This window comes from Pangasianodon hypophthalmus, chromosome 15 (genome assembly GCF_027358585.1).
Source record: "Pangasianodon hypophthalmus isolate fPanHyp1 chromosome 15, fPanHyp1.pri, whole genome shotgun sequence".
In the NCBI taxonomy this organism is placed as follows: Eukaryota; Metazoa; Chordata; class Actinopteri; order Siluriformes; family Pangasiidae; genus Pangasianodon; species Pangasianodon hypophthalmus.
This window is the reverse complement of record NC_069724.1, coordinates 13,934,920-13,952,360: the sequence shown is the minus strand read 5'-3', so window position 1 is coordinate 13,952,360 and position 17,441 is coordinate 13,934,920. Positions and strand designations below refer to the sequence as shown.

Here is a 17,441-nt window from a genome sequence, read left to right as displayed (position 1 = left end):
CAGGGATGTGGGGGAAAAATCTAGCACAGTCTTACATTTTATGATGAAAAGCATATTCTGGTACTCTTATGGCACCGTACCACCTCAACAACAGAATAATACAACCTGCCAATAACAACTAGACAACATTAAAAAGAAAAACAAGAGGGGGACAGATGCACTGCTTTGAAACATCCAGACATGGAAACTACACACGGCCACTTTGTTTCATCCCATTTACATACCTTACACCATGCCTTTTTAAAACCCTGAATAGTTTATTCAAATAAAGCGGGCCTTTTTAATGCTCATCTTTGACGGGCATTCAGTAAAACGGTGGAGGGGGAAGATGGGCTGCTGCCAAATATTTCTGAAATGCCTTGTGCAGAGGCAATCTGAAGATTAAAAACCATCACTTGAATTACAATGACACATCACAAAATAAAATTAATGCAGTATTTTCATTAAAAGGATTGGGTCCTGGAGTGTTTCACTTTCCATTAGGTGAAGGAGAGGATGGGGGAAACACCAGTGTACAATGATTCGTAGTGATGAAGACCTTTTAGGCAAATACATAACATTACACCATTGCTGTGTGTCCTCAGCAAAGTTTCAAAATTAAGAAATGGTTTATTATTTTATTTAGAATACCAAAGATTTGTATTGCATATAAAGTTAATCTTTCCCTTCTGTATGTATTACGCATCATATATGCTATTGAAACTTTAGAGGTTCTAAAAAACATTTCAGTGGTAATTTTCCAAAATATTTAGATATGGTGTTTTTCTGAAAATGAATGTCTTGTTTGGTCATTCATATATTTTCCACACAGTATTGTGGTTATGTGCTCAAGTAGGATGGCAATTACTCACATATACAAACAAACAAATAATAAAATAAATAAAAATCAATCAGTGAATTAATCAACCGTTCAGTCAATCACTCACTCCTGCTATATTCTATAACCAGCTCAAGGACCCATGGGCTCTTTTGCATGATGGCTAAGAGGATACAAGGCCTTATTCTAAACTACTCTGTTTTCCATCACTGCTGAAGGGATTAAGTCTTAAATACGTCTTACATTAATGAACAGCTGGCAACAAGATGTTTGGAGCCTGCGGAAAAGAAAATCTCTATTAGTCTTAATGTCATGATATGTTTTGCTTTTCACAATTACGAGATCTAACCAGAGAAGATAATCTCATTATTATCAAAAGCTTTTTAATTATTGCAGTTGATGTTGTATCCTCTCAATCAAACCATTAGCTTTACAAGCAAATTGAATCACTTTGACATGTCAAACTACAGTGTCCCTGCAATTTTAAAGCAATTTCTGAAACAATCATTACAATTTTCTTTTTCTTCTTCTTCATTCATTCATCCTCAGTAACTTTATCCTGGTCAGGGGCATGCTGGATCCTATACCGAGTCTATCCCAGGAACATTGAGGCTTGAATATAACCAGAATGGGACACCATTCAGTTTATAACACCATTCACACAGGGGAAATTTATAGTCACCAATCCACCTACTGGCATATTTAGAAAGATGATATGGGGAGAACATGTAAATCTCCACACAGAGTTCAGGTCTACCCAATCTACCCGAGGACCCTGAAGCTGTGAGACAGCAATGCTACTAATCAAATATTAATTTACCTGTTTGACACTAATTTCAGATATAGAAAACAGATAGAACTACTTAGTCACACAAAGTGTATCTGATCTTTTAAAAAACAAAAACTATTTATAATTTATAAAATTTAAGTATTTATTATTTAATGTTTATAGCCTTTACGGCAAAATCTCCATTTAGAAATTCAATCTAGAGCCTACCTCCACCTTGTGGATAATTGTGCAACAACATCTATATTTATAAATCACAATTACTGATTGTTGACAGGCAACTGTTTTGTTAGTGAGCACACACACTAGTTCAAAGGAACACAAGAACACAAATTTACTTTAGATCATGTCTTTCCTAATTTCCTAATTAGTGTTAAAGGCCTTAAAGGCCTGCCTGTCTGCATGAAGCCCTAATTAGTTATGTATACTAAATTCATATGAGGTTAATAAAGTAGTATGATTATGTGGATCTGAAACAAACCATGCTTTACTGAAGATTTTAAAATAAGAATTTAATTAGCTCTTTATGCTAGTTCTCCACGTTTCAAGAGTTGAATCTCAATGGACATGTGTCTTACTTGCCATGATTCTTAAGGCTGGGCTTGATTAGTCATTTGGACTAAATTTACTTTTTTCCTTCTTTCTTTCTTTTTCTTTTTACTTTTTAGGCAGATGTTAAAATCTATTTTCTCATGTCTCATAGACTTGAGCAAAAGACAATAATTACAAGCATGTACCTACAAAATAAGATCCAACATGCTTGCGATCATTATAATACTGGCAATAAACGCTGTGATAGGTGCCCTGCATTTCTATTCAATCTAACCAATACAATATGGTTAATCACACTAGTGTGTTTTTATATGACTTACTGTATACTGCATCTATTATTAAAGTGAGCAATTGCATCTTGTATCTGTAGCTGAACTGTCACTGGAACTTTACTTTTACAGATACAGGATGGTTGAATTAAGTACCTTAAATAGTTAAAGGGTCTGTTGGAGGAGGCCTAGTCCAAATATGGTCAGTTGGTCAGACAGAAGCAGAAGCTCGGGTTGTACTGAGAATCAGCTCAGTCCTGTTTATTCTAAGCCATTTGAATATATTTTTTTTTCATGTTTCTATGAGGCGAACCACGTCTTACACTTATCAAGCATTTTCTACAGCAGATAGGTCTTTGAACACCTTAGTGCAGACATATTCAGACTTTTTCCTCATGACCCTGCGTCCCATGCACCTCCACCCTATATAAACAGACAAACAGGAAGATAAAATAAAACATGAAAAAGAAGCTTATAATACATCAGAAGGGGCTGGCAAATACAGTGAACAATAAGAAACATAACAGTACATTTTCAACATAATCATTTTGCAAATCACATTACTGTCTAACATCCCTTGTAAAGCCATGAATTGTTTCTGACTAATGGCTATGAGTGGACTTCGAAACAGGGAGTCAAAAGTGAAGCCAAAATGCCTCTGAGGCCCTCTAGTGGCTGGCTGCAGTACAGTTTTTAACCCCATTCATTACAGTACATTGTCAATATAATCCAAAATGCAATGTTTATTAGCAAAAAGAAGATACTACTCTTTATTGTTGCCTTCTGCTGTTAAAATCTGACACTCCTACGCAAATCTGGTATTTTCCATCTCACCACCACCCCAGTAACCACCTTTTATTTTATCCCATGTGGACAGTAAGCTTAAAGAAAACAGCATACAAAATTTTAAACATATCAGTTTCGTATGCTAAAATAAAACGAAACCTTAGCTTATGCCAAATACCAAAATAAAGCATGACAATCTCCAAAAATATGATTGCTAACATGTTTCATAACATGTTTAATAATTTGAAATCCCAAGTGTTAAAAATGAGGGATTTGGCATAAAGCAGTAAATTGTGTGGTGAATGAAAATGCAAAAGGCACACCACATTTAAACTTAACTTCTTTGTTATTGTGGACGTATTTTCCGTTAACTGGTTAACCTTTAATTAGTATTAAGTCAATCAGTATTTATACAACAGTATTGTACTGTGTTGAAAATCACCTCAGCCTAAGAATGACTGAGTGCATTTTAATCATGAAGAGGGTGGGACTCTGTGGCAAATCAGTATTTAAGCATTAGCTCTAATTAATTAGAAAATAATTTTATAGAGAATGTTTGTGAATCAAGAAAACTAAGACGAAACCGATGTGACTCTAGCTTGTGGGAAATCACTAAGCACACAGCTCTCCTTCAGAAACTGTATCTTTTCAGTCCAGGCTTGTTCTGTTCTTTCTCATGGGAAAGTGCTTTTCTCTACCAGAGTACCTGAAGTTTGTATCTTTTTCACCAGTTTGACGTTTTTGATTTCTTACAGTGCATTGTTAAGGTTGTGAAGAAATGTTAACATTTAAAAAAAAATAAACTGACTGACCTCCGCCACGGTTAAAGCGAAGATAAAGGGACAGTGAAATAATTGTGGTGAGAGGCAGATGTGTGATTAAAGAAAACAAGAGAGAAAACACCTACTGAGATCATTGTTTTAGAATTGTATACAAGCATGAGCCACGACTATGTAAATCAGATGCTCCATCTCGGCTTTGCTGCTTGATTCAATAATATCTGTTGATTTTTGGCATCCAGAACCCCTTGTCTTTGTAAGTCATTTTCTTATTCTGATTTGCAGAAGTATTTGCCACGACATTATACCAAAAAGCAACCCTGAGTCCTTCCATGCCGCATCCAGACCCGGCTCTCCAGCTAACAGCCTGCTGGATTTCACACTAGTGTGCATGAGTCTGTGTGCGGCTAGCCCGAGAGCATGCAGGGACCGCACAGCCAAACCCCGCCGACCGGCGAAGCCCAGGGGCCGGCCCGCGGTTTGCCACCCGCTAGCCAGCTAAGCTATGGCGCTTCCTCTTCATTTTCAGTGAGTTTTAATAAAGCGGGTTGCAAACCGACTTTTTTAGCTGCAGACCGCCACCTCCTGTCCTGGAGTGTGAAGAGGCTTCCGCGTAGGCTTGAAGAATGATTTCTTCTATCCTGTTTTTAAGTCCACTGTTTTATATGAATTAAAAAACTTCCTTTATAATTTTTCCATTAAATTTCCTTATATTTAAAATATTTGTAATTGGCAATTTGTTTCATCCAGCAGCCACCATTTCTCTATGTAGTTTTTTTCTTTCATCTACATACCTGGGACATATTAACAACACGTTCAACCATTTCCTTTACTTGGCATATTTTACATAGTCCTGTTTTGTGCTTTCTGAGATAAAGTGAATAATTAAGATTTGTATGGCCCATCCTTAAATGAGCAAATACTATCTGTTCTTCTCAACTCTTGGTCTTATACTACAGTTTTTTGTCTATAAAAAATGTCACCCTGTGTTACAGTGATTGCAATACTCTTGCCATTTACTGTTATTCGCTTCCAAAATGATGCTTTTCCCTTCTGACCTACCTAGTGGGACTGTTAAAGTAGGATTGTCCAGTTTAAGTGATTTTCATCTGTCTTTTCATTTCCCAGCACTATGTGCACTGGTATCCATACAAAATGAACTACAGTTCCCACCTGCTTTAGTCTTCACAGTAGCATCATAATATCTGTAATGAATTGACTGATATGTTTGAAGGCAAACAAGTTATTTGGCATCACTTCCTCTACCCAACTAAGTGCCATTGAATTGCTATCAATTCTGCAGTGTACACCGATGTCCCATCAGTTAATCTTCCATAATTCCCCATCTTAAATTCTGGAATGTGGAATGCTGCTCCTGTTTATCCTGTCTTTGGATTTTTTGAGCCATCAGTGTACACCAGAAGAAATGCATAATGTACAGTTCTAACATATTCTATTGTGTATCTCTTAATATCAATTCCACTTTCCCCTTTTTGAATTCTATCATGTATTTGTAGGTCAACTACAGGTTGACGGAATAACCAAGCAGGAATTGGGGGGTTCTTCATCAGGATCCTCCTCCTCCACCTCCTCCTCCTCCTCCTCCTCCTCATCATCATCTTCTTCTTCTTTTCTGTTTTATGGTGGTTGGCAAACCAGCTTAAGGTGCATTTCCACCACCTACTGGGATGGAGTGTGAAATCAAGATTGAAGGCAAGAAAAAAAAAAAAAAACTAAATCCTACTAATCAAACCTGTATTGAGGATGAGTTGACACTCAACTCATCCTCTCCTTCCCTCCCTCAGACATTCATGTTTCTGCTCGGATAACAGCATGTCTGGCAGACATCTCATCATGGATGACAGCTCATCAGCTGAAACTTAATCTTAGCAAAACCAAACTGCTGTTCATCCCAGGTGATTCATCCCCATCTCATGATCTTGCAATCTCCCTAGACAATTGTCTGATCTCGCCTTCGGTTACTGCACGCAACCTTGGGGTAACTATGGACAATCAGCTGTCCTTCTCCTCTCACATTGCTAATCTGCCACGCTCATGTCGATTTCACCTTTATGACATCAGAAGAATTCGTCCATTTCTTTCCACACAGGCCACACAGGTGCTTGTTCAGTCCCTTGTCATTTCAAGACTGGACTACTGCAACTCACTCCTGGCAGGTCTGTCTCTGAGTGCCATTCGTCCTCTGCAACTGATCCAAAATGCAGCTGCACGATTGGTTTTCAACCTTCCTAAATTTTCCCACACCACCCTATTGCTACGTTCTCTCCACTGGTTCCTGTAGCTGCCCGCATCAGATTTAAAACACTGATGCTTGCCTACAAAGCCAAAAACGGACCAACACCCACTTATCTCAAAGCACTTATCACACCTCGCACTGCACCACTCTCCCTCTAGCATTCGATCCTCTAGCACTGCTCGACTGGTCCCACCATCTGTCAAGGTACAAGGAAGGCAAGTATTGTCTGAGCGCTCGTCTTTTACCTCCCCAGTAGAGTTTTGGATTGATGGTATTCCTAGTTTGTGACCTAGTGAGCCAGTATCAGAATGTAGTTTTGATAGACTTCAAAGCACTTTTGTAAGTCGCTCTGGATAATGGCGTCTGCCAAATGCCGTAAATGTAAATGTATCCCGGAAATATTTTAACAGAGCCTTATACACTCTTGACTGTAACAGTGCATTTTGAAATACTCTTTAATGTTATATTGTTAACTTCCATATTTCTTAGTTTTTCTATGAACTGGACTCTGAGTATACAACAATCAGTTTCTCTTTGCCCTATAATATACAGAGAATAATGAAGTCTGGTATGCCCAGTATGGAGCCTGGATATTATAGTGTCCTCCCTTCTATTACTCACTCCTTTCTATCACTACTTTAGATTGGATATTAAATAGATGTCTCCCTTTTGTCTCTATATTCCATTTTTCTTGCCACATCCTATTTAGAGCTGCTTTAATAATTCCATTTTACTTGGTGAGATTTTAATATCAAGCTCATCATGCCTTAATGTCTTCTTAGCTAGTTTGTCCACCACCTCGTTCCCCTCCACCCCTACATGGGCTGGTATTCATACAAATGAGACATTCACTTCTATTTGACTTATTCTATACAGATTCTGTAAAATTTCATTTAATGTCTTGTCCCACTGTTTAAACTCGCTAAGGCTGAGTATGAATCAGAACATACCACAACATTCATAGGATGAATTTCTTCAACTCACTGCATAGCCATTAGTATAGCCATTAGTTCTGTTGTAAATACTGAAATATAATTAGATAATCTATTAATAATGCTATATTTAAAATAAGGAATATATACAGTTGGTGATGTATATTTTTTGAGCCATCAGTGTATACCTGAATACCATTATAATATTTTTGATTTTCAAGTACTGTGACAAAATTATATCCTTAGAAATATTTCTTTCCTTTCATTTATTTTACAGTGCAACTGAAGATCAACAATTGGCATACGGAACAGCCAAGAAGGTATTGTAGGTATTACCACAGTAGGACCTATGCTTATGCTGTCATATTTCCTTGGCTTCTTTATTAGCATTCCATCCAAAGCTACTTGAATTTGCATATTCCAGTATGCCATCTTTAAGTTAAGTCTCCTGATTTCTACTGGCATCTTAGCCATTTCCACATGTATTACTGATACTGGAGATGTTCTGAATGCCCCACATACTATTGTTAAGGCTTGAGACTGTATGCCACTTATTTTCCTTAACAATGATACTGATGCTGAGCTTCATACTATGCTGCAATAATCTATTATTGGTCTTCTCATTGCATAACATAATCTTTTTAATGATTGTTGAGCTGCACCCCAATCTACTCCTGCCAGACATTTAAAATATTTATTCCCTTTTCACATTTATCTATAACTTTCTGTATATATGATGTGAATGTTAGCTTTGTATCCATCCATGCCCCAAGGAACCTAATTAATGGGACTTGTTATAATGCTTGATTGTAAAATTTAATATTTGGAAATTTCTTCTTCTTAAAAAATATATATAACTCCCTCTAATCACAAGCAGACTCAAGTGACTTTCTTGTACTGGTTTATTTGAAGGCTTCTCTCCAAATCCACCATGAAAACTCATTGGCTGCATACTGCAAAAAAGCAGTATTTGAGTCTTCTTATTAAAGTCTTTGATTCTTCTTAATAAAGTCCTTTTTTGTCATAAGCTTTTCACCAGCGCATACATGATATCCATGCTTGCAGGAACTGCCAAAAATCCTACTCATGAGAGATCAGCCCCACAGGATTTGAGCTGAGCCTTCAAAATAAAATTCAATTCAATTTTAGTTGTATAGCACTTTTAACAATAGTCACAAAGCAGCTTTACAGAAATAAATAGATTCAAATTAAATTAATCTGTAACTGTGTATTATATGGACAAATAATGCAATTGTGCAACCAGTGAATTCATCACAGTTTTCACAAGAAGTCCGGTTTGTTAAACTTATCCACTGTCCACTGATGGAGTCCTGAGTACAAAGCTGCTCGTGGCAACTGCAGCCCCAAAGCCACCGCAGCAATCGCAGTCCCAAGCCATCACAATACCACTGCCCATGAGATCCCAAGCCATGTCCACAGCCCCCAAGTGGCACCATCCCCAGCAATCCCAATGATCTTAAGGCCGTCCATGTGGGGCCACCCCCAGCAGCAGCAAGTGATCTCAAACGATAAGAACTCCAATCAGAAGTAGGGCATCAGGATGGATCAGGCAAGTCCGGAGAGTAGAAGGGGTCAGGATCACTGGTATCTCAGGAGTAGCATGTGTGGCTCGACAGAGAGAGAGGGAGAGATTGTTATGTATGCTTATTGTCCCATAATGGTTAAGGACAATATACTTTGTGTGCAGAGTGCAAGCAGGGACTCCAGCAAGACTAGCTATGACAGCATAATTAAAAAGGAGAGCCTAAAGGTAACACAGACATGAGGGCATCTTGAGCAGCCAGCCACTCCACCATCAACAAACCTGAGTGAACGCGTGAGAGTGGAGGGGCGACAGCATCCAAACATCCCAGTTCAACACAACACTCTATGCCTGTGAACCCTCCAGATCTGCTCCTTTACCTATGAAAAACTATTCACAAAAGGCTTAAATAAACAAATATGTTTTCAGCCTAGACTGAGACTGTGTCTAAGTCCTGAACACTAATTGGAAGGCTGTTCCATAACTGTGGGGATTTGTAAGAGAAAGCTCTACCCCCTGCTGTAGCCTTCACTATTCAAGGTACCAACAAATAGCCTGCACCTTATGATCGAAGTAGGCATGGCGGATCATTAAAAGACCAAAAATTCACTCAGATACTGTGGCGCGAGACCAGTCGGTGCTTTATAGGTCAAAAGTATTTTATTTTAGTATTTTATAATAAGTGCAAAATTTGATTGGGAGCCAATGCAGTGTGGGTAAGATAGGGGTGATGTTGTCATGTCTTCTGGTTCTAGTAAGGACTCTTGCAGTTGCATTCTGGACTAGCTGGAGTTTGTTTATGCACCTACTGGAACAACCAGGCAATAAGGCATTACAATTATCCAACCTAGAGGTAACAAAAGCGTAAACAAATTTTTCTGCATGGTGTAGTGACATTATATTTTTTATCTTAGTTGTATTTCTGTGATGAAAGAAGGCTATCTTAGAATTATTATCTACATGAGCTTCAAATGAAAGACTGGAGTCTAATCACTCCAAGGTCTTTTACTGCTGCACATGATGAAACAGAAAAGCCATCCAGAGTCACTATGTAATCATAAAGTTTACTTCTAGCTGCATGTTGTCCTAGTTCAAGTACGTCTGTCTTGTCAGAATTAGGCAAAAGGAAGTTTCTAATTTCCTCTAATGTCCAGTGTCTAATGTCTTTTACACACTCTGATTTGCGTTTTCATTTGAATTATGCCACAATTTATGCGTCCACAAATAGAAAACGCAATTGGAAATAAATTTGTATAATAACTTGTAGCGGTTACAGCTGTTTGGAATTTTTGCACGATTGTGTGAACCTGCATTCTACCTTGCATTCTCAATGCATGCAAAACGCTTTGCGAGTGCTGAAAACAGCTAATCATGAGCTCCACACATGCACACTGCATGTCTCCTGTGTAGCTGTGTAACTCTATAACACACTATCCTTGTATTAATGTAATTAAAGCACATCTTTTTGTATTTTAATAATCACATATGACGATATTGCACTTTTTATGTTATTAATTGTGCAGCCCTGAAGAATCATGAAATTCAGCTAATTTCATTTTTTGTAGAAAACATTGTAACTAAATAAAAACTATGTTTATAGCATTGCACAATTTTATATCGCCATCGATGTCACCACAATAATATTCAATATATCACCCAGCCCTAGAAATAGAGTGTTTATATATATATATATATATATATATATATATATATATATATATATATATATATATATATATATATATATATTTTTTTTTTTTATTGTATTTGAAGAGTGAGAGGTTCAGTGACTATTTATGTATGTAATATGTGTATGTGTACTTGGCTGTAGTTTGACTTTTCTTTTTTTTTATTTGCAGGATCACTACAGTGCAAGCTGCGTGGAAGCACAACTCTGTACTGATGAGGTGGTGTTCCAAGTTTTGTCAAGTATTTTCATTTCAAGTTTACTGATAAAACCAACAAACCACAACAAATTTCAGTAATTTGGGCAAAACATTCAACTGGTGGAAACAGCTATGAAAACTGGACTCCGTTAAGGCTACTGCCATTGATGATTGGTCACAGAGTACCAGCAGGAGAAAAATCTTGGCAAATTTTACTAGATCTGAAAGATATTGTTGAACTCCTGGCTACTGGACATTTTTCCAATGAGACATTGTGCTACTTAGAGTCCAAAATCTCAGAACACAGATGTTTGCTGAAAGAGTTGTTCCCAGATTTCCATCTTCTCCCCAAGCATCACTTCTTGGAGCACTATCCTGAAATGATTCGTTGATTCAGGCCTCTGACTGATTTTTGGACTATTCGCTTTGAAGCAAAGCACAACTTCTTTAAGAGAGTCATGCGTTATGCTAAAAACTTCAATAACGTCTTCCTCACTTAAGCCAGAAAGCAACAGCTTGCTTTGGTTTACTACCTTGATTTGTGTTGAAGTGTTTTCAAATCTGATCTAGAAGTAGAACACGTTACTGTCGTTTCACCTCACACAATTCAACACTCAGTGAAGCAGGCCATTGAGCATAAATATGGAAACATCAACACTGTATTTCTTTTAACCCATTTGTGTGTCTATGGTACCAAGTACTTGGAGGGAATGATTTTGTCTATAGGGCACACCTGTTCTTAGAATGATTCTTAAAACCAAGTGTCATTCATCATCAAACCCTTCAAAGCCTGGTACATAGAGCATTTGCAAAGTTATGAACTGAGGAGAAATTGCACTTCTGAACTGCAGGTTGTGGAACCCCATGAGCTTAATGAATACCATCCACTTTATCCGTACATAAGAGCTGGCAAGCTAAACATAACACCAAAAAACTTCTTGCTTCACTAAGGTACATTTGTTAAAATGTACATGATTTTCTGGGTGTTCAAATTAAAGTTATATTTCAACAAAAAACAATTCTGTCAATTACTTACCCTCTTATCGTTCTAAACCCATATTACTTGGTTTGGGCTCATTATACTGTTGATCAGTGATTTGATTTGAGAGTGAATAATGACTTAAATATGTTATTCATCCAAAAATATATAAAGTGATAGTATTCCTTCAGAAGACTATGATGAATATGAGTCACAAGTCACATGGACCATTTTATAACACTTTTGGGTGCTTCTTTAAGCTTTAAGGTGAGTCACTATGAGGGTGAGTTAATAATGACAATTTTCATTTTGGGTTAACTATTCCTTTAATGGTGTATTAACATTCGAGTAAAATTCAATTGTCTTAACAGCTTTAAACTGTTTGTGTATTGTAAAGACATGTGGACCTTGTTTTACTGTAATTTCATTTTTGTACTTTTTCCCCAGTTGCACAGAAACTCTGGAATTTTCTATTCCTATAACAAAATGCTGTTTTGTGTGATCATTTCACTACAGGACATTCAAAAAATTATATCAATTAGAAATTGATCCTTTTCCAGATTCAGTTGATGGCCTGAAGCTTGAGCTTAAAAGCAGGCTCCAGCTGAAAGACCCTTCTGACCTTCAAAATGAAGATGAAGACTTCCATGATTTCTGTAACCTTACATGTATAGCTGATCTGCCGAAAGACAAGGTGACACCCAAGGTCTTTTTCACCCCTTCTACAAATAAATTTTCTGAGTCCAGTTTAGACACTGCAATTTTAAGTGAACCGTCATCTCTGTCAAGTTCTTCACCCAGCATCCATTCAGAGATATCTGCTGTCTGTTCACAGCCATGGCCAGCTGTTTTTCCCATCCCTGTTTTAACATATGATGTGGAGCTGAGACTAACACAAGGGAATGAGGCATTTCAAAAGGACTGAACACTTTTGTCAATTCCCAGAGGCACGAAGATTGAAATTCTTGAGAAAATTGCAGAAACTATATACTCATAGAAAGTACGGCTCAAGGATTAATTGATGTTGAATTGAACACTCAATTTCTAAAAGTGCAGTTCATACACTGCATTAGGTGCAATTCAAGGTGCCATTCAGCTGGTAAGTGTGCAACCCCTTAAATAACAAAACATGAAAGTAGACTGGCAATGTAAAGTCTAGCTTGACTCCACAAACGTGATACGTAGCCTAGTTGACATATGAGAGGACGAGTTGCTGCCATCACGTGAGGGAAGCAAGCGCTAGTTAGCAGCAAAGATGGCAGAGGCTAGCAGTAGTGAGCCTGGCCTGACAACCGAACGCGAATCTAACGAAACAAGTGAAGCCGACCTTACAGACAAATGAAATTGTACATTAAACATCTGGAAATATTTTGGCTTCAGGCAGACACTCACCCTGCAACAGCAGGTGATTTGCAAAATGTGCCGAAAAACAGTGCAAACCTCTCATGGTAACACCACAAACTTTGTTTTTTTTTTATTTATTGTTTCGAGTTTAATCAAAGGGAATAAGTTTTTGCTACCTACCACAGGTCTTATGGGTGTTTGATTGTCAAAAAAAATCTTATAAAATATGCTGCAGTGTCAAACATCTTGTCCTTTATTATTTGTCTGTATTTGATATGCAGTTTTTATTTTGAAGTGCAATTAGTGCAAAATGCAAAAATAGAAGAAAAAAAAAACGTTAAATTGCATGTTAAATCGAAATCGCAATGCTGGCATAAAAATTGCAATTAGATTTTTTTTTTTTTTTCTGAATCGTGTAACACTAATACAAAGCCTATCCTGGGAATGAAGAGACTGAAAGTGTAGCGGTTGCCTTAATTGAAAAACACCTCTGTCTCAAAGAGCCAGACTCCACATCTGGATGGTATGGGTGGAAAATTAGTTTGAAGTTTAAGCTGAGAGATGCAGGCTGTCAGGAACTGAAAGTGAATTCTGAAAAGAGAGGTCTTGAGTAGATAAGAGGAAAGTGAAACAAAGTTAAGAAACCTAGGCAGTGTGAAACAAACTTTCTTCCAGAGCTCCCTCAGAGCAAAGACCAGAAAAGTCTTGAAGAGGAAAGAGAGCAAATAGCTGTGGAAATGAGGAAAAAGACTCCTGACATCACCTTTGTTGATGCTGCTATAAGCAGCACATATTCTCTGAGAAGACAAGAAGTCGTTGAGGAGGAGCCACCAGTATCACAAATTAAAGTCAGATGGCAAGCACTTTTCACTGAGAGACAGGTAAATTGTGCTGATTTGTTTCTGTGTGGTTTGAATTTATTAGATAATCTTGGGCTATAAAGGTTGAGCTGTTGTAATAGAAGATATGGGCAAACTTAATATCCTCAGATTTTCTATGACCAGTTCTGTCATGATGAGTGAAATGAAATTTTTTTTAACATTTAGTACTGTTCAAGACTGACAATGACACCCTGGCCCCTTTGTTACATTTGTACATGCATTTAAAGATGTGTATAATGTCTTATGTTTTATAGATCAGCAAGGAATTCACCAAGCTTGTGTCAAAGGACCTGAACAAGTTGTTTTTGAAGGCCAAGATGTTCATCCCCTGAAGCTGATACAGTTGTTCAAATCAAAGCGTCATGTGGAAATTCCAGAAATGACTTCAGTACTTTAGAGCCTTGATAAGGATGTTTTATTCTTTTTAATCAATTTATTTTAAAGCAGTTTTTCCACACCATTCATCTACATAAAACTAGTGATAGTGACATTCATACAATGGCAATTTTCATACAATGGCAATTGATAGTGACTCACTTCACAGTGTCAGTGTTTTAAAGGAACCCACATGACTTGTGTCATATTCCAAGTCTTCTGAATTCATACAATGTCTTTGTATGATGAAAACATAAAAATTTCAGTCTTTGTTTACACTAAGTTTTAATTTTATTGGCTATTATGTAAATAACATCAAACTTCACTGGTTCTTGCAAGTCTCTTAACCAAATGTCATGACACAAGAAGCAATAAGGTTGGATGTTATTGTCACATTATGTCATAGTAATCGTAGTAACATCAAAACTGATTTGTAAATTGGTATTTGTAAATAGAATTCATCAATGATTGTGATGTGACTCATCCACTACTTTTACTGCTTTTTTAGGCTGTTCATTTATCCTTTATAGAGCTTAACAGCCCAAAGTCACTGTTTTCATTGTATGGAATAAAGATGTGAATATTTTTACATGTGTTTGGAACAGCATGTTGGTGAGTAAATGACAATTGTCACTGTTGGTGACCTATCCCTCCCTTTAAAGCCTTTAAATGTTGTTATGTTGTTATGACCCCAATGAATTTCCAGACAGAAACTTCCAGGCAGAATCAATATAATTTGGCATCCCCATCATAGGGATTAAAATTTCATACAAACATTGTGAAACAACAGATTTTTCATGTTTTGCTCTGCTCCAAATAGACTATATATATATATATATATATATATATATATATATATATATATATATATATATATACAGTCAGGTCCAAATATATTGGGACAGTGACACAGTTTTGGTAATTTTGCCTCTGTACACCACCACAGTGGATTTGAAATGAAGCAGTCAAGATGTGACTGAAGCGTAGACTTTCAGCTTTAATTCAAGGGGTTTAACAAAAATATTGCATTAACCGTTTAGGAATTACAGCCATTTTTTACAGAGTTCCTCCATTTTCACAGGCTCAAAAGTAATGGGACAAACTAATATAATCATAAATATTAGGATTATTTTTATTACTTGAAGGTAAATCCTTTGCAGTCAATGACTACCTGAAGTCTGGACCCCAAGGACATCACCAAATGCTGAGTTTCCTCCCTTGAGATGATTTGCCAGGTCTTTACTGCAGCCATCTTCAGTTGCTGCTTGTTTGTGGGTCATTCTGCCTTCAGATTTGTCTTCAGTAAGTGAAAAGCAGCTCAGTTGGGTTGAGGTCAGGTGACTGACTCGGCCATTTAAGAACATTTAATTTCCAAGCTCTTGGGCTGCTTTCACAGTATGTTTTGGGTTGTTATCCATCTGTACTGTGAAGCGCTGTCCTATCAGTTTTGCAGCATTTGACTGAATCTGAGCAGAAAGTATAGCTCTGTACACTTCAGAATTCATCCTGCTACTTCTATCAACAGTCACATTATCAATAAACCCCAGTGACCCAGTTCCATTGGCAGCCAAACATGCCCATGCCATAACACTGCCTCCACATGTTTGACGGATGATGTGGTATGCTTTGGATCATGAGCCCTTCCTTTCCTTCTCCATACTTTTCTCTTCCCATCATTCTGGTACAAGTTAATCTTGCATCAGAACTGGTCAGGCTTTTTTTAGAGGTTTTTTTAGCAAAGTCTAATCTGGCGTTTGTTTTCTTGAGTGTTACCAGCGGTTTGCATCTTGAGGTAAACCGTCTGTATTTACATTCTTGAAGGTGGCTCTTGCTTGTAGACTTTGACAATGATAGGCCTACCTCCTCCAGAGTGTTCCTGACTTGGCTAGATGTTGTGAAGGGGTTGTTCTTCAATAAGAAAAGAATTCTGCAATCATCCACTTTAGTTGTTTTCTGTGGTCTCCCAGGCCTTTTGGTGTTGCTGAGCTCACCAGTGCATTCCTTCTTTTTAAGAATGTACCAAATTGTTGATTTGGCCCTCCTAAAGTTTCTGCTATCTCTCTGATAGGTCTGTTTTGGTTTTTCAGCCTAATGATGGCCTCCTTCACTTGCATCAACACCTCTCTGGATGGCATATTGAGAGTTCCCATGAACAGCTACCAAATGCAAATTCAACACTTGGAATCAGCTCCAGACCTTTTATCTCCTTAATTTATCATGATATAAGGAGGAAACAGGCCACAGCTGGCCATGAAACTGCTTATCAGTCAATTGTCCCATTACTTTTGAGCCTGTGAAAATAGAGGAACTCTGTAAAAAATGGCTGTAATTCCTAAACGGTTAATGCAATATTTTTGTTAAACCCCTTGAATTAAGTCTACGCTTCAGTCACATCTTGACTGCTTCAAATCCACTGTGGTGGTGTACAGAGACAAAATTACCAAAACTGTGTCACTGTCCCAATATTTATGGACCTGACTGTATATATATATATATATATATATATATATATATATATATATATATATATATATATATATATATATATATTCACACACACACACACACACATACATATATGTGACCAATGTCCAAGGTGCTGCTGGGTAAAGATTAATGTCTCTTTTAAGTGATTAAATAACAGAGCTTTATGAAAATATCTATATTTTCTTAAACTTTTAAAGAAGTTTGTTAATAATTTAGGCATGTAGATTATTCATTTCTCCATTTTCATAAAAATATCAAGCTATTTAAATATGTCCAAGAATTGCTATGCTCCCTCTCATCTTGGGATAACTGCCCCTTTAAGAAACTGATATTAGTGACATCCCAACTTTCATATTGTTTTATTTTCAGTGAACTGAATACATCTGCTGTATGTTCAGTATGTATATACGTTAATTTCACTCAATACTTCTCATAGTGCGTCCATACTTAGCTTAGGTCAAATGTAACATGTCCACCCTGTTGTGGTGAAATATTGAGTTAATTAAACATATTTTAGAATATGAAAATATATCTTTGAAACAGAACAAGGTCACCTTTAACAACTTATCATGTATTCAACTGTATTTCAACCAAATGTTCATCAAAGCTAACTCAAAATTGTACACCCTGTCATTGTCCACCCATCATGCATCTTTCCATGATAGGGTGAAGACATGCACGATAGGGTGGAGATGTACATGCCTTTTCTTAAACAGTAAGCACAATAAAAACACAGACACATTCAGTCACTCACTGACTCACTCAAG

At 37.1% G+C, this 17,441-nt stretch overlaps 1 long non-coding RNA gene across 1 annotated transcript; it reads right to left on the bottom strand.

Annotated features, from left to right (window-relative positions):
- Positions 1 to 153: 153 nt before the first annotated feature.
- Positions 154 to 4,510, bottom strand: LOC113543296 (uncharacterized). The gene is made up of 3 exons (XR_004579575.2): positions 4,119 to 4,510; positions 2,582 to 2,848; positions 154 to 1,094 (listed from the first exon to the last, which is right to left on the bottom strand). It is a non-coding gene; the product is annotated as an uncharacterized LOC113543296 (long non-coding RNA).
- Between the last annotated feature and the right edge of the window lie 12,931 nt (positions 4,511 to 17,441).